Here is an 18,878-nt window from a genome sequence, read left to right as displayed (position 1 = left end):
GTGCCGGCCTGCAGGATCTGGCCCACTGCCATATTTCTCTCAAAGGCCAAGGAAGTGCTCAGGCCTCTGATGTCATGGGGACGGGGAGTGCCTGGTACTGCCACCTTGTCTTCTTCATAAGCCCTAGTGATGACTTGTCTCAGCCAGAAGGAAGTAGTGTTCTTGGACACTTGTTTCTTATTAACGCCTGAAGAGACGAAGAGGTTCTTGGCACCCGGACGGAGATGGGCCGTCCTTTCCAGGTATTTCCTGATCGTCCTGACCGGGCATAACTTCAGGTCGTCCGTATTGCCTGTCTTGGGGATGGCCGGAAATGAGAAACCTTCAAACCTCGGGTCCCAGACTGCTGGGTTCTGAGTCTTTGCTACAAAGGAGGGTACGAACTTGAAAGATACCTCCTTCCACCCTTTGGAGTGTGCCACGTCGTAGGAGAGACCGTGGATCTCACCTACCCTCTTAGCCGAAGCTAAGGCTAGCAAGAAGACTGTCTTGAGGGTGAGATCTTTGTCCCCGATATCTCTGAGTGGTTCAAAGGGCGGACGACACAACATTTTCAGGACCTTGGCCAGGTCCCATCTGGGCACTCTCCTGGCTTGGGGAGGGCAGGATTGTTCGAAACTTCTAATCAGCATCCCTATGTGTCTTGAGGTCCCCAGGTCGATGCCCTTCAGGAGAAAGACTTGGCCTAAGGCTGCTCGTACTCCTTTAATAGCCGGGATTGACATTCCTATTTTATCCCTAAGGTACACTAGAAAATCAGCTATGTCAGGGACCGAGGCTTTAAGAGGTCTTATTTGTTTTGTCGCGCACCATTTCGTAAAGGCGGCCCACTTCGCCTGGTAGACTACGGTAGAGGATTTCCTTAGGTATAGGGACATCCTCTTGGCTGTGGAGGAGGAGTACCCCTCCTTCTTCAGGAGTCGCTCGATAGTCTCCAGGCGTGAAGGCGAAGAGAGAGAGGGTTGTCGTGGAACCTGAGGAAGTGCGGTTGACTCAGTAGATCTGACCTGGGGGGCAGAGGCCATGGCGGATGGCTTGCCAGGTCTTTCAGATCCGCGAACCACTCTCTCTCCGGCCACCAGGGCGCTACCAAAGTCATCTTTAGGTTTTGGGAGGTTCTTACTCTGTTGAGCACTTGCCTTAGCAGCGTGAAGGGGGGAAAGGCATAAACGTCCAGGTTGTCCCACCTGTGCTGGAAGGCGTCTTCTAGGGCTGCTCCTTCGTCTGGTACCGGGGAGCAATAAACCGGTAACTTGGCGTTGAGCTTTGTTGCGAATAGGTCTATCACCGGGGAGCCCCAGCGTTGAAGGATGAGTCTGGCCACCGCTGGTTGTAGGGACCATTCTGTCCCTACTATCTGGCCTATCCTGCTGAGGCCGTCGGCTAGCACGTTCCTTTTCCCGGGGATGAACCTTGCTAGCAGTGTTACCTGGTGTTCGTCCGCCCAGTGCAAGATGTTTACGGTGAGGTCGCACAGTTCCTTCGACTTCATGCCCCCTTGTTTCTTGATGTAGGCTACCACCGTGGCGTTGTCGCACATTAGGGCCACGGTGTTTCCCTTCAACCGACTTGCAAAGTGCAGACATGCCTTTTGTACTGCTTTTAGCTCTAGGACGTTGATGTGGAGATGCTTTTCGGTCTCTGACCAGGTCCCACTTGCTGTTTCCTCCCGCAGGTGGGCTCCCCACCCTAGGCTGGAGGCGTCCGTGAACAGGAGAAACTCGGGGGGACAGGACCCGAGGGGCATCCCCTTGAGGGAGTTCGACTGGCATTGCCACCAATTCAAGGCTGCTTTCGTGTCCGGGAGGACTGGGATCGATGTTTTCTGAGAGCCTGTCTGGGACCATAGAGCCTTGAGGTTCCATTGTACGGGTCTGAGCCGTATCTTCCCTTGGGGGACTAGCTTCTCTAATGAGACCAGATGGCCTATCAGCCTCTGCCAGTCTTTCGCTTTCCTGGGAAGCCCCGACAGGAACGGCTGAATGATCTTGACGAGGTTCTGTATCCTGTCTTCCGAGGGGAAGGCCTTCCCCTGCACGGTGTCCAACGTCATCCCCAAGTACCCCATTTTGTTGGATGGAGTTAGGTTCGATTTCTCCAGGTTGATAATGATTCCCAGACTCCTGCAGAAACGGAGGAGGTCCTTTCCTTGCTCTTCCAAGAGGGCCTTTGAACTGGAAAGGAGCAACCAGTCGTCCAGGTACTTGATGAGGCGGATACCTCGTTCGTGAGCCCATACTGAGACTGTCGCGAAGACCCTCGTGAACACCTGAGGGGCCGTCGACAGTCCGAAGCAGAGGGTCCGGAACTGCAGGATCGGGGAGCCCCATTTTACCCGGAGGAACTTCCGACTCGACGGGTGGACTGGAATTTGGAAGTACGCGTCCTTGAGGTCGACCGTCATCATAAAATCTTTCTCCCTCAAGGACATCAGGACGGATTTTGGGGTGTCCATCTTGAAGTCCGTCTTCTTGACGAACCTGTTGAGGGCCGACAGGTCTATCACCGGTCTCCACCCCCCCGTTGCTTTCTCCACCAGGAACAGGCGTCTGTAGAAGCCTGGCCCTGGGAGAAGGACTTCTTCCATGGCTCCCTTTTCCAACATGGAGGAAACTTCTTTTTGCAGGGTAGCCCTTTTCAACGGGTCCCTGGGAGCTAACCATTCTGTTTGGGTGGCTGGAATAAGAGGAGGTGAGTCCGCTATGAAGGGGATCCTGTAGCCTTCTTTCAGGACGGACACCGTCCAAGCATCCGCCCCATACGTTTTCCATGCTTACCAATAGGGTCTGAGGCATCCCCCAACCCGAGGCTTGGGCGGGAGTAGGGGGCCTCTCCCTCTACCTTCTCCTAGAGGGGCGGCCTGATCTGCCCCTCTTCGAGGCAGAGTAACCCGACCTGAAGGAGCTGGCAGAAGCTGTAGCTCCCCTGCGGGAGGGCTGAGGAGTTGATGTCCAGGAAGAGGCGGGGGCGTCCCTCCTCGAAGAGCTGGGGACAGCCTGAGGGGTCACGGCACTATCCGAGACTGACCTCCTATAAGGAGGCCTCCTGGAGGATGTTTGCTTGGGGACGTTGGTTTCTCTCCTCTTGGACACCTTCTCCATCAGCACTTCTAATTCCTTCAACGGAAACAGGGACTCGCCTCCTAGGGGTAGGGTGCGAATCACTCGCGCCTGTCTGTCCGGGATTTTCCTTGACACTTTGGAAAGCACTGTGTCCCGCTTTCGGAGGACCCAGTTGGCCGTCAAGGAGAGTGCCTGATACGCCATAAATTTGAGGGCTTTCCCCCCGGAGGTGAGAAGGTCTGACAGGAGACCTTGTTGTTCCGGGTCGTCGGGGTCTGTGGAGGCCCACCAGTCCAGCCATGAAGAGACGTTAATCATGGCCCTCGACATCTCCTCCATCATGCCTGCTTCAGAGGCCGAGAAGGACACAGGGGCTGAGCTGGCCCTTTCATCCGAGCCGCCTTGTCCTAGGATATCCACGGCTGAGTCCACTCTACAGGGGCCTGGGCGTCGCCCTTCCGGGATATAAACTTTGGCCTGTAGTTTAAGACCCTGGAGGAGTTTGGAGGCACTCTGGGACTTGGGGGCCTCCGCAGTGCTGGCCACCAAGTTGTCGATGTACTCCTGCCCGAGTACTAGGTCTGGGGCGAGAGGCAGGGCCAGAGAGGACTTCGGAAGGACGTCCCGGTGCGTGTATCTCAAGAGGCTCGACCTCCAGGTATTCACCTTCGTCGCCGCGGGTTCCGGAATCCCATGGATCCTTCTGACGAGGCCTACCACTCTTCTGTAGGTGGAGTCCTCCGACGGGGAAACCTCGCCTCCGTCGACCGAGGCATCGGCTTGGCTGAGGGGAGCCGTGCTTGGGTGGTAAACTGGCCGCTCCCTACTAGGTCCCAGGGAGGCCGTCCCGCAACCGTAGGGCGCACCGTACACGGTTGGGTCTCGCCGTGTGGCGGGTGCCACCGACTCCGGGAGGCCTTTCGACTGGCCCAAGGCTCTGGACGCGGAGGACACAGTCCCGGTGGGAAGACCCGACCCCGGCAACCGGTCCTTCCTGCTCGACGTCCGACCCAGCTGGGCTGGTTCGGTCGGGCTGTCTTCTCGGAAGCGCGCTTCCTCCCGCCGGGCGGGGTGAACCGAAGGCCTCGAGGACTTGTGCCTGAGAGTGAGGTCCTTCTTGCGTGGCCGGTCGAGCGGTTCCATGTTGTATGTAGGCAGTGACAACTTGGAGGCTCGATCACTGGACCGAGAGTCTGGAGAGCGGTGCTTCCTGGACTCTCCTGGGGGGACGTAGAACCATTCGCCGCCGCCGGGAGAGACCTCCCTCTTGTACTTACGGGAGTGAGAGCGTGGGCGCTTCCTACTGTGCCGCGACCTCGACCTGGAGCGGGAACGATCACTATCGGTCCGCTCTCTCTTACGGTGCCGTTTCTCCCTGCGTTCTCCCCCGGAGGATGAGTCTGCTTCCGAAGAGTCCGAGGGTGCCACGTTCCTCACGTAACGACTGCTCGAGTGATGCGCAGGGGAGGCCCTTCGCCGTCGACCGTCCGAGACAGGGTGCTGGAGAAAGTCCTCGGGAACTGCTGTAGATACCGAGGGTACCGAGTCCACTCTGTCCCTGCTAGAAGGCCATGGACCCAGGGATACGTCCATCCTTAGCGGTGACCTCCCTGGAGTCTTCGGTAACTTCCACCCGAAGGCGTCGCTACTCGGGCGACGAATTCTCGCGGTGTTCTCTTCTGGCGGGGGGGAACCCGACGCACCGGCCCACGAGGGCGGGGGGGAGTCTGAGATCGCCACACTGCCCCATACCGGGTCTTCTGAGGAAGCGTGATCCCCTGCCACGTGGCCCGATTCGCCCGAAACACTCGCGGCCCTTCCGTTCACTCCCGAGGGGCCAGCCCTTGGTTCCTCCCTCACACTGGGTTCACCTGGGAGGACACTATGGCTAACAATCACACTGGGGGCTTGTTGGCCACTCCTCTGCGAAGGAGACGGAGAGGCCGAGGCTTCGTCGGACCGATCACTGACCGACTGTAAGGAGGACACGCCACTCACTTTCTTGGGGGAACGCTTAGACGACTTCTTTTTCTTTGTACTATACCGTACCCACTGAATGCCGTCCCAACTCACGCACTCGGGACATGTGTCCGAGGAGGAACAACTTTACCCCTGCACGTGGAACAAAGGGAATGCGGGTCCACTTCTGGTTTAGAGAGGAAAGCCCCACACGACTTTCCTGCTCTAGGACCCGGACAACGACGCACGTTCTCCATCGTTCGCACACGAAGGTCAACACTAACGAGTTACGGAAACCCTGGATAACTCAAGGGGAACGGACTGAGAACACTTTGCGAAAACGCACTATCGCAGAAAAAACACAAGTCCGTACACTGGGAACACGTGGGATCACGACGCGCCAAAGGATCGAGAGTTTAAGCGAGAGAGTGAGATGTTTCGCATCTCACGACCAAGGACTTAATGAGATCCTGACCCGGGAAAAGCAGTGACCTGCCCTAATCCGGGCCGCAGTAATTATCCTGGCGGCGGGGGTAGGAACTATTGGGAGCGAGATATGGGGGGTAGCGTGGGAAATCTTGGTCGAGATAGAGAGAGGTCAAGGACCCTCCGAGGAAGTAATTCGAGGTAAAGTATTCGTGTCGGAACAAATATATATTTATATAAATGTGTGTATATATTATTCCCACATATGTACATTAGGAAAGGAGATCAATAACTTAATGACATGGTTTGACCAAAAGAAAAAGGGTAGTAATTATGCTTGTTTATTCAACACCCACATCAGTTCCCACTTTCTCCAACAAAGATCTGGCTATGTATGACTATCCCTACAGAAGCTTGTAGCACATAGTTACTCCTTCATCTGTTCACAGAGTTACAGCTAAACAGCTCTTGGAGTCAAGAATCTAAATTAGACACTATCAGCTATATACAGTATACCACTAGTCCCTGACGACTAGAAAAATGTTTATTGATGATATTTCCGAAACATGCGGATAGGTTTATCGCTTACACATCTTAGAGATAATCTAGTTCTCCAATGTGCCAAACTGGTGATGGGGCATCCCTCAACTAAACTCCTAGGCATCAACAACCTGATCTCAGCACGATATCAATCTTTTAGAGCTTCCAATCTTACTTTTCAGATCTCGAGTGATATTTGACAACTCTACAAAAGAGCTGTATAAGGAATGGACAAAATCGAGGAAAATTTACTTATTGCAATTTGTGATCTGGGTAAAAAAGAATAAAGTTAAACTCACCCAGAGATTTGTTCCAAGAAGGCACAATGTCATTGCAGCCTTCCCTCCATTTGTCCAAATTATACCCATCCTCAAAGTCCAAGATTTGGGAACCTTCCTATGACAATGTTTGCTCTCTTTAAAACTCACAATTGTGGTTTCTGCACCTTTTTTACAATCTCTGCCTGGCAAAATGGAAGATGCTCCCAAGGAAGTTGCTCTTCAGGAAATTCCATCAGAGCCTCAAAACGTAAGGAGGATTTCAACTGACACCTTACCAAAATTAAATTTTTGGCAAAAGCAAATTGGACTACCATCAAAAAGAAATATTTGTATAGGTGTACAGAAGCCTCAGTTGATCAGATTTCACCAAAAGGATCTGGCATAGACTACAAAGGGTTATTGGTCCATTATGGGTCACTTCTCCAAGCTAAAAGGTTTATATTTTACCTCATCCCAGGAGTCAAAGTAGCTTCAGTATGTCAAACTTTAAAAATTGAAACGCCTTCCACACCTGAGCTGGGGCCTTTCTCTGATTCTGAAAAGGCTGTTCAAGGTGCATAATGAACCAACTTGTTCCAAGACTGTTGTCACTGTCAACGTGGTTTTTCTTTCATCCTTTGTATCTTATAACCTGCACTTGTGAGTTCTATGCCTTGTCCTGTATAATCATTCATACCAAAAACTTAAATTTAACTTTACACTTAAATTTGAGGAAGTTTCAGATCTCCATTTGACAGGTTTTTTCTTTGCTCTTCTTTTCTTTTCTAGTCTTCTTATCTTAGACTTCAGACAATTGAGTTAATTTCCTGTTACCATTAAGTGTTACCTGTTTATATATAACATGGTCAAGGGTTTCAGATATGGTATTTCTAAATTTTCTTTTTTCATGGATAATGTCAAGAAAAAGGTCATACTGTAATAAAGTAGCATCTAACTTTTGGTTCAGAAAGTTACTTAAAATTTACCAAAAAATTCAGATTACAATAATAAACCTCACTTGTCAGGTTTAAATTCATAAGACTACAGAAGAGAAACCGAGATAATTCAATATCAATGGCTGGCAATTGAAGGAACCAGGATTCCTAAGTTTTCATACTACTACTACTACTACTACTACTACTACTACTATAGACACAATGTAATCCTATCAGGTTAAGCATTACTCTGATTGAAGTATTTCAGTTAGGAGAAATGCCTTAATACCTTTTTAACCATTTGTTAGTGGCATCCCCATCACCTTTCAGACCATTTCCTCATGGTTTCACATCATCTTTCTGACATTTTCATAATGGCACCCTACTAGATTTTGGGAGTCACTTGCAATTACACCTTTGGGTGGATAATGTTCATGCTTCGTTTTAGAACACCATCAAAACTTATTTCATCAGTAGGGTTCAGAGTCAAACTCTCAACACAACATTTTCAATTGAGACTATGAGGTCATCTCTCCTTCCCAGAAGCTTCTGGCAGTTGTTCCATGTCCAAAGATTTTTCTTCTCTAATAGATGTTATTAGCTCAGTTCCTTTTTAATTGCCATGGGCAATGAATTTGTAATTAAACTTTTAGTTGAAATCTGTATTTTCTATAAAACCTCATTACATACTTTTACCGTAATTGTCCACCTCCTAAACCAACTTATATCACAGATACTCAGACTACACAAGAAGTGAAATAGTTAGCAATGGGGAATTAAGGGAATAATATGTACAGAGATGACAAGTCTTTTTTGTACTAAGACTAGAGTTTTAGGATATTTGAACAAATACTAGAACAGGCCTATTTAAAGTAAAGGGTTTGTACCGATATCAATATTTTTTTGCACCAAACTTAGTTTTACATACACACAGTAATAACAATGATAACAATAATAATAATAATAATAATAATAATAATAATAATAATAATAATAATAACACTTAGTAGATAATTTGTTATTTTACTAGTGCATCCATGCTGAATGTTGAACATAACAGGGAAGCTAGAGATGGCAAGTCGTGACCCAAGGGACATTGCATACCATACCAAAGTTTTAAGCAACGTACTTTCCCCTTGCTCATTCGTGTAGAAGCAAAAGAGGTAGGTCCCTGGCTGGAAGGTTGCATATATACATGAAGTTCATTAATCACTGACTATTACTGTTCTTAAACCAAAAAAAGACCTTGTTCCTCGTGAGGGGGTAGAGCCTGGGAACCTTTTATCAAGGGAAAGTACAGCTATAAAAGATTGTCTATCGAGAAGACTGTTATTTCACCTAGCTGTTGCATATTAGAGCCACCAGGTCACTGATATGCCTTGATCCTTGCTGAACCTGATTAGATTTCTTGACCAAATCCCTCTAGTTCTGTTCTGTAGTTACTAAGATCCCCATATTGTACTGTACGCTGATACACTTCATAAACTGTTTCTGAAATTCTAGTAAAAGATGGAATGTAGTTGATACATCTGAGTGTTTTACTACAATGACATCACTGTGTCCTGTTAGTAAAGTTTTAGTTACTGAGACACTTCCATTTGTGCATAGACATCTTGGTACATATGGTATGGACTCATTTCCCCCTTCTTTCATAAAATCCTTAAAAGTATGTTTTGTCCAGTAACTTGGTTTTTGAAGCCTTTTAAAAAGACAACTTTATTCCTCTTGATTTATGTCATAAAATTTTAAATGAATCTAAGATCATAAATATATCAAATGATTATCTTAATACTTATTACAATATATTTAAAAACCTTACCATTCCTCTATTCTATTACTGGTTTTGTACTTCATAGATCTGGTATTTATGTAATTCCTAATATGAAATTATACTCTACAATTGCTTGACAGTGTGCAGGCAGTTATTTAATTTTGATGAAAACATTGAATCACAGTTGGAGCTTGCATATATCTTTTCTCTTTTCTTTAGTATTTTAATATTATATAACTTGGAATTTTGTTTGATATTTATTTCATAACAGTACTGTTTCAGGGTTCAATTTTATAGGGTAGTAACACCTGTAGGCAAACTTAGCTAGTTTACAGTCATCAACAGTTACAGGTTTACCTGGCACCAGATGTCGATGAACCGCATTCATATAACAGTATCGTAGGTCTTATAACCAGTGAGAAAACTAATTAGATGATCGGTAGACCCCTCTCTTTTATAGGTTGCCCCTATTATTGTACCATGGCATATTCAGCAATGTTTAACTCGTGAGATATCAATCTGCAAAGCTTGACATTTAATTTTTTCCTCTCATCTACCCCTTTGCATACTTAAGATTTACAGAAGCTGAAACTTGCTGTTTAACTTTACCTCCCTTCAATTCAAGAATAATCAGATTTCATAACACAGTAATTCCATCCCTATTATTTATAAAATCAATAATTAGAAGTGAAACTGATAGGAATTGTGATAATATCAGTTGGTCTTAGCTGTTTCTTACTGTCAATGTTTGAGTATTCATATTGTTTTGTTTATTGTTTTGTTCTTCCTATGTTAATGTTTTATAGCATGATTTTCATAAGTTATGTGTTTGTGTTAACATGTGCATTTATGTTGATACTGTATTCATTGTTGCCTTTCTTTGTTACAGATATGGTAGTTTGCTAATGTGTTGAATAAAGCTTGGAAATTATCACCAAGTATTACCGTACTTTCATTACAATTTATTCAACACAAACTCATCATGGCTAAGTTACTGAAGCCGTCCAGACTGGACACGGATCCCAGCTCGTCCAATGCAGCCAAAGAGTGGAAGCACTGGCATAGAACATTCACTAATTTCATAGAAGAAAGTGGAGATGCTGCACCAGACAAGTTGAGGGCATTAGTGAATTGTGTGTCCTCGAGTGTATATGAACTGATCGAAGACTGTAGTACTTTTGAGAGTGCAATCGCTAAACTGGATAGTGTTTATGTCAAGTTGCCAAATGAGATTTTTGCTAGACATGTTTTAGCGACGCGACGACAGCAGTCAGGAGAATCCACTGACGAATTTCTGCGTGAGTTACATAAACTTAGCAAAGACTGCAACTTCCAGCCAGTCACAGCAGAACAATATCGGCAAGAGCTAGTACGTGATGCATTTATCAATGGTATTGCCTCAGTATTTATTCGTCAGCGGTTACTAGAGAATAAGTCACTGAATCTGGAAACTGCACACAGTCAAGCTCGTACGTTGGATCTTGCCCAGCGCAGTGCCGACGCATATGCATCGCCACCTGTTCCTCATACTGCTGCTTTAGTTCCAGAGCGGCAGGCGCAGCCAACCGGTGACCAGCAGTAACATCCAATGCAAGAGGGAGCTGAAGGAAGTTCACCGGGAGGTTCAGCTGTTGCCGCTGCCTACTTATCAAAGAGAAAATGTTATTTTTGTGGTAATGCACTTCACAGTACAGGTAGAGTGAGTTGTCCCGCACGTAATGCCACATGCAACATATGCGGTAAAACAGGCCATTTTGCAAAAGTCTGTAAATCGAAAATTTCAGGTAGTACCACTGCTACATTGTATAATCCCACTTTACTTGCAATAACTGCCACTTATCCAAATAATCTTTCACATGCAGCTACAAACATCACTGTAAATGGCCACTCATTGAAGGCACTAGTCGATTCTTGTAGCTCAGATAGTTTTATACGTGAGGAAGTAGCGCAGAGACTAAACCTGACAGTAGTCCCTGCAAGCTCAGCGGTCTCAATGGCATCAAAATCGTTCAATGCTAGTTCCCCTGGATTTGTCATAGCAGACTTGGTTCACCTTGATCAGAGATATCCCTGTATACAGCTAGGGGTCCTGAAGGATTTGTGTTGTGATGTCATTTTGGGTTATGATTTCCAAAAGCAACACCAGAGCGTGAGTTTTCAATATGAAGGGAAAAGACCAAGTTTGAAGATAACTGGCGCCAAACCTGTTTGTTTACTAGCGACAGCTGACATAGATGAACAGTCATTGTTTCCGAACTTACCTCGACAGTGTAAACCCATTGCAGTCAAATCCAGACGCTATAGTCAAGATGACCAGCTGTTTGTAAAAGACCAAATTTCACATTTACTATCTGAAGGTATCATCGAACCAAGTATATCCCCTTGGAGGGCACAGGTTGTAGTAGTCAAAGATCCACTTGACAGGCATAAAAAGAGACTTTGTATTGATTATTCACAGACCATTAACCAATACACAGAACTAGATGCTTATCCCCTCCCAAGGATAGAGGATATGGTACATGACCTTGCTAAATATAAGGAGTTTTCCACATTTGACTTGAAGAGTGCATATCACCAAATCAGCATTAAAGAGAGTGAGAGGAAGTACACTGCTTTTGAAGGTGCAGGGAAATTGTTTCAATTTTGTAGGATTCCATTTGGTGTGACGAATGGTGTAGCTGCATTCCAAAGAGCTATGGACAAACTAGTTGAGGATGAGAAGCTCAAAGATACTTTTCCATACCTTGACAATATCACTGTAGGTGGAGCATCTCAGGCTGAACATGATGAAAACGTTCAAAACTTCTTGGAGGTGGTTCAGAAACGGAACCTTACCCTCAATGAAAGGAAATCGGTTATTTCTGTTCCTACAATCAATGTTCTAGGGTATTGTGTCGGGAATAATGTTATAAAGCCTGACCCAGACAGATTACGTCCCCTTCAAGAATTACCGCCTCCCACAAATATGGGCTCTCTGCGAAGAGCTCAAGGATTGTTTGCCTATTATGCCAAATGGATCCCTGGTTTTTCTGACACGATACATCCCTTAGTGAACACAAAAACTTTTCCACTGAGCGAGCCAGCACTAGCTGCTTTCAATTCTTTAAAAAAACAACTTATGGATGTTTCACTGCGGGCTGTGGATGAGAGTCTTCCTTTTGTTGTAGAGTGTGATGCTTCGGAAGTTGCTGTCTGCTCAGTCTTGAATCAGGGTGGCCGCCCAGTAGCTTTTATGTCGAGAACGCTCCAGGGTAGCGAGTTGCATTATCCAGCAGTGGAAAAAGAGGCCACAGCTATTATTGAAGCGGTTCGCAAGTGGAGCCATTTCTTAGCGAGACGACATTTTACTCTGATTACTGATCAAAGATTGGTGATGTTCATGTTAGACAGCAGGAAGCGAACTAAAATAAAGAACAACAAGATACAAGAGTGGAGGTTGGATCTGGCATCCTACAGCTATACTATACAGTAGCGTCCAGGGAAACAGAATATTGCACCGGACACCCTGCCTCATGCCTATTGTTGTTCTATTTCCTCAATGTCAAGTCTCACTGACATCCATGAGAACCTCTGCCATCCTGGCGTCACTCGCCTTTTGCACTTTGTGCGATCCAAAAACCTCCCATTTTCAACAGATGACGTGAAAAGAGTGTGTGCTTCTTGTAGAATTTGTGCCCAACAAAAACCAAAATTCCATCGTCCAGGAAAAGGAGTCCTCATAAAGGCCACCCAGCCAATGGAATGTCTTAGCATTGATTTCAAGGGGCCTCTGCCCTCTACCACGAGCAATAAGTACATTCTTACGGTTGTTGACGAGTATTCACGTTTCCCCTTTGTGTTTCCCTGTCCAAACATGCATTCGAAAACAGTGATCAAATGTCTGGAATCTATCTTTATCCTTTGTGGAATGCCTAGTTTCATTCATTCAGATCAAGGTGCTTCTTTCATGTCCCAAGAACTGAAACTGTACAGTACCTTTCTCAGAAGGGGGTTGCAACCAGCAGAACGACACCTTATCATCCGATGGGCAACGGCCAGGTTGAGAGATATAATGGTATTATTTGGAAATCTATTTGTTTAGTACTCGAAAGTCGTGGCTTGAAGACTCAACACTGGGAGATAGTACTTCCTGAGGTTTTGCACTCAGTTAGGTCGCTCTTATGTACAGCAACTAATGAGACACCTCATGAACGTTTTTTCAGGTTTCAGCGACGCTCTAGTCTTGGAAGTACATTACCGTCATGGCTTTTGACTCCTGGACCTGTACTATTGCGACGGCATGTTAGGTCTAGAAAACATGAACCGTTAACTGAAGAGGTTCAACTCATGGATGCAAACTCAATGTATGCAAATGTCAAATATCCAGATGGTAGAGAATCAACTGTGTCTACCCGTGACTTAGCCCCAAGTCCTGCAGGTGCAACGTCTCCTGTACACCATGTTGAACCATCAGGAGAGACGGAGTCCCCAGATACAACTGAAGTGCAGGATACACAAACTCATGATAATCGTGATTGTCATGAATCCAGTGAGTCCACTGAGATAAGAAGGTCCACTCGTGTGTCAAGGCTGCATGATCGCTATGGATGGGATTAAACCAATACATTTGTTTTGATTAAAGTTGAATTTTCTAGGAGGGGAGAATGTGATAATATCAGTTGGTCTTAGCTGTTTCTTACTGTCAATGTTTGAGTATTCATATTGTTTTGTTTATTGTTTTGTTCTTCCTATGTTAATGTTTTATAGCATGATTTTCATAAGTTATGTGTTTGTGTTAACATGTGCATTTATGTTGATACTGTATTCATTGTTGCCTTTTTTTGTTACAGATATGGTAGTTTGCTAATGTGTTGAATAAAGCTTGGAAATTATCACCAAGTATTACCGTACTTTCATGATCGGTAGACCCCTCTCTTTAATAGGTTGCCCCTATTATTGTACCATGGCATATTCAGCAATGTTTAACTCGTGAGATATCAATCTGCAAAGCTTGACATTTAATTTTTTCCTCTCCTCTACCCCTTTGCATACTTAAGATTTACAGAAGCTGAAACTTGCTGTTTAACTTTACCTCCCTTCAATTCAAGAATAATCAGATTTCATAACACAGTAATTCCATCCCTATTATTTATAAAATCAATAATTAGAAGTGAAACTGATAGGAATAAAATAAAGTTTGAAACTATAAAAAAAAACTAAGGGAAGGAGGATAACTTAATAAACTGGAAAGAAAAAATCCAGGAGTGTATGAACTCTTTTACCTCAAAAAGAAATGTTTTTAAGAGAGCTGATGTCTTGAACTAGAATCTAAAGCAACTTTCAAGAAGATACAGATATAATCTCAATGTAGTCTAATAAGACCATCTAAATCTATTTCTGGAATATGACAGGGCTCTCTCAATGGGTTTGTTCAATTGACAATCAGAGCTGGGTATATCAAAGAAGCTAGATAGCTATATGGAAAGAAAAATCTTGAGCCGAATAAACACCACAAAGAACTTTTAGTCGTAGTGTAATTTAGAATTATCCAAATACCCGACCTTCAAAAATCCACGGCTTCAAGTGTAAAAAATAAACTTTTAATGTCTAATAGAAGTGTGTTATGAGGGTATATAAAGCAGACTAAAATCACAGCAAAACACTGTGTATATGACTGCAGAAAAATTGGTGAGAATTTTTATAAATATCTATGTATGTAGAATATCTGCCACATTTGGTAGAATCAAATGGTTTGTGTTAACTAACAATTTATTGAAACATTATGATGACACAACCTAACTCAGTCTCATCATTCCCTGTTGAACACTCAGAATGACTTTCATCCATTTCACCTTGGTACACAACTCTTGAGTTGTTTCACAAACAACACACATATGTACAGTATGTAAATACATTATAGATCCATATATAATACAGGTATGTATATTCATGTTTATGTATATGGATATAAAATACATATACATAGATACAGTATACCACACATGAATACATACTCTGTAAAAACATTGTATACTGCACATACATAATGCACAAAATTTTGAATGAACATTAACACAGAATGACAATAAACATGATTGCCTCTATTTACATGTCCATTTAATATAGGAAAAGTCAATTCTAATATTTTCAATTTTCTAAATAAAATGGAAGGATAATGTGATACAACAGAGTTGTAGAATATCTTTAGCCTTATGCAAATGAATGAAATTACAAAATGGCTGTTGAGCTTTTAACATCTCACATATTTGGAAAAAAAAACATCTTTAAGACATTTCTTAGCTTCAACCATCTACAACTCTTACCCTTACATTAAAAGGTTACTTTTAAAACTACTTTCTGAGCATTGAATTGTGAACATTCCTGGTGCAATGGTGTGACAATAATTCATAAGGGTTCTAGATTAGGCAAGGAGCTAAGAGTGAATTAAAAATGCTAATAATTTGGACTACACAGTCCTTTAACCTGAGTACATTTGAATGTTAGCCAATCAGTATTGTCATTCACACGTATGGAAATATGATGATGATAATTATGACTTGCAAAATTTTTACATATAACAGATTTACAAGTGTACAAGTTTTCCCTACCCTAAGTAGTTCTTATGGTAATATAATACTAAAATTTGACAACAACAAAAACCTTTGGGTGGAATACACGGATCACAAGGTTGGTCATTTTTAAGGTGCACAGATGCACTGAGGTGACACACCATGGCTGCTTGTAACAACTTCAAACAGCTCAGGTTTCAAAATCACCTTGAATGTACTGATACTGTGTTATCAGGCATACAATACTAAGGCAGTAGTGTCCAGGCATCTAAGGTAAGGCGTGATATAAACTCACTAAACTATGAGGCACTCAACTTGGAGGGTTACAGTATTCGTATCTAATGCTAACAACAATAAACATTCATAATACAACATAATGTAAAATTCAATTCATGCACATGGTCCCAACACATAATGTACTCATGTTCCACCTACATTATCAATCTCTTTCAACTACAGTACCAAATATGATTAAATAATAGCCCAAGACCTGCTACAGGCAATTTATTTCTAGAAAACCCTCCGAGATAGTTCAACGGTTGCCAAGAGGTTTGGAAACTTCTTGATGTATATATGTAAAACAGTACAGTAAAAATTTCCCTTTTAAATAATCAGGAAAATTGTACCAAAGCATTAATGTATTTTAGAAGTCATCTCTAAATCTTTAATAATTGTACTTTTAAAAGAAATCCTTACTTATTACTTCCAATTTACAGTGCTTCTACACCAAAAATGATTGTTAATTTGAGATAATAAAAAATCAATCGCTCCTTAAATCATAAAGGTAAATCTTGACACAAAATCAGGTAGTCTCAACAACGTAAGGATTCAGATCCAAAAATTTCTTTTGAAGATTAGGCTTTGACAAATCCACACCAGTTCCAAATAAGGAGCAGAGACCCCTTGTACATATACCTCACCAAAACTCAAAGGGGCCATCCAAGGCTACATCCACCTGGCCAAGCTTTGCTTGACAAACTTTGTTTCGGATCACGTCAGAGGCGTAGAAGCTGTAAGTAAAGTTTGGTATAGGTTTTTTCGTATGACTACTGAAGTAACGAGAGCTGTGTTCATTGGTGGTTAAGATGGGGAGATGTCATTGCCTGATGTATGAAGTTACATTTTTCATAAATGCCAATGATATACAGTACCATTCTTTGGCCTCTATTTTCTAGTTTAAACATATCCAAGTCTTATTGGTCCCGTGAGGCAACTTAAACCTTGATAGTTGTACAAAAAACCACGTTTCAGCCTTTGGGATGTGAGGGCCAATGCTTATTGAGATCGTGATACAATTTTTTTATGCTCTGCCACTGCAAGAGTCCGTGTTCCAATTTTATGTTGACACAATCTACAATAAATGATGAGTTTCAACAATTTCTAAAAAAAACTCTGGCCACTAATATCAATAATGTTATTGAAGATGAGTTTGAGCAAAAACTAGCTCTTTCCTGCAGATAACACCGACGTGACAGGCAAGAAATGTAGAAAATTAGCAACTCGAAGAAATCTCTTTTATTAAGCCTTCATATATCTCATTGCAAATTTTGAGTACAATTTTACACAAACTCTGATTGAAAATCCTTGTTGTAATGTGCATTGAAGTTTTCAATAATTGAATCCTGTTTGGCGATTGTAGGTTTCAGTTTCGAGATAACATTGTAAAACCTATTTGGATGCATTCACATGCAATTTATGAAATTTATTTCAGATTCACTTCATAACTCCTGTAGTATTATTATAACATACACGACTTCCTACATTTTGTCTCCTTTAGACACCAAAATTTTCTTCTTTCTTTTTTTCTAGTACACACAGCAATAACAATACACAAAAGAATTTTATTTTGCGTATCAACGTTCATTTTCTAATTACTCGTACAAAAACCACTCTTGCTGCCGTCATTAAGCTCTCCCTACTCAAGTCATCGTTTGGACGCAAGGATAAAGACCTTTACCGAAATTTGTTCGGTAAGAGACAAAGTTCGTCGAACAATGTTCGGTCATGTGGACGTAGCCTAAGAGATACAATAGGGATTACTATATGAAACCCAAGGCTGTCCCTTGTTTTTATGAGTTGACCAAAATTTCCCTTCGTTTTCTTATACTTGAGGTCAGTTTTTTTTTCTAGTCTGCAAGACTTAGCATGTGCACATTCAATATCAACAACTGTGTTGAGAACTGTAAAGATCTATCATTTTTATGACACTTCCCCGACGTTAATATTGTACTGCTTCTCTCTCGAACCCTGGTTGTATATAAAAGTATACCCTACATCTAAACATTTCCCATCTTCATCCCTTTCAATATGCTTAGGCCTCTAGTACATTGAGGTAATCTGGCAATTAATTAGTCAAGCTATTCTGTTATCTCTTGGACATGACTATATCAGTATGCCTGATATAGTAGTATCTTCAACTCAATATAGCTTGCTAGAAATCTAAGTATAGGTATTTTAAATTTCACTAGAGGATGACTCTATCACATTTAATATCTCTCTCTTGAGAATATGAAGATGGAATTCAATAAACAATGAGCAATACAAAATTACAAAGCTTACACATTTTTTTGTTCAAGCTTGTGGTAATATTTGTCTTATAAAGCCAAACTAGCTAAATCAATTTCGTAGACCCATGTAATTGGTTTTTGATTGATAGCTAGGTTGGTAGCGCGCGGGCTTCTGTTTCAGAGGTCCCGAGTTCGGTCCCCGCCAAGGACGCGAATACCGTGAGACCTTCTACCGGAGGGTACTCCCCAGGGTGGCGCCTGGGGGGGAGGTTAGAGGGGACTAGTGACAGTCCCTGCTGGCTTATGGTCGCCCGAGGAGAATGATGTAGATCATTTCAGTGGAGACCTAAAACCTGCAACTTCAACTTTTTTTAAATTATGAGTGTGATTTGTATACTTTACATTAACTTGACCTGAAATTTTTCAGTTTGAGAGCCTACTTTTATGCTAAGGTAAATTTCCTTATCAACCCCAATATGATAGAAACAAGGTGAAAACAATTCAATGATTGAAACTTCAAGGAAGTGATACACTTTCCTCTTCAAACATGGAATAATGTTGAATGTAGTTTAAAAAAAATGGAAGTTGATGGCATCAGATGTTTAGAAGCACAAGAAAAATAGTAGTCATTGAACCCTGTACTATACTTCAACTTATGAATTCCAAAGAATAGTGGTAACCTTTTGGTTGTTGCAAGACTATAAGAGAGCAGACACTTTGTTTCAGCAATAGTAACTAGACCATAAAAGTGATAACACCAATTTGCAACGCACATATAGAGATGAGGTAATGACAAGGTTGTCCAATTATAAAGAAGAGTTATGAACAGGGTCATCGATTCGATGAATTGCATCCAATTTTATTTCATGA

The 18,878-nt window shown here is 42.9% G+C and overlaps 1 protein-coding gene across 8 annotated transcripts in view; it reads right to left on the bottom strand.

The window, feature by feature from the left end:
* Positions 1-18,878, bottom strand: part of LOC137657908 (protein abrupt-like) — a 417,288-nt gene that overhangs the window by 60,990 nt on the left and 337,420 nt on the right. The window lies entirely within an intron of this gene.

The sequence above is a fragment of the Palaemon carinicauda genome, chromosome 18, assembly GCF_036898095.1.
Source record: "Palaemon carinicauda isolate YSFRI2023 chromosome 18, ASM3689809v2, whole genome shotgun sequence".
Taxonomy (NCBI): Eukaryota; Metazoa; Arthropoda; class Malacostraca; order Decapoda; family Palaemonidae; genus Palaemon; species Palaemon carinicauda.
This window is presented reverse-complemented; position numbering and strand designations above follow the sequence as displayed.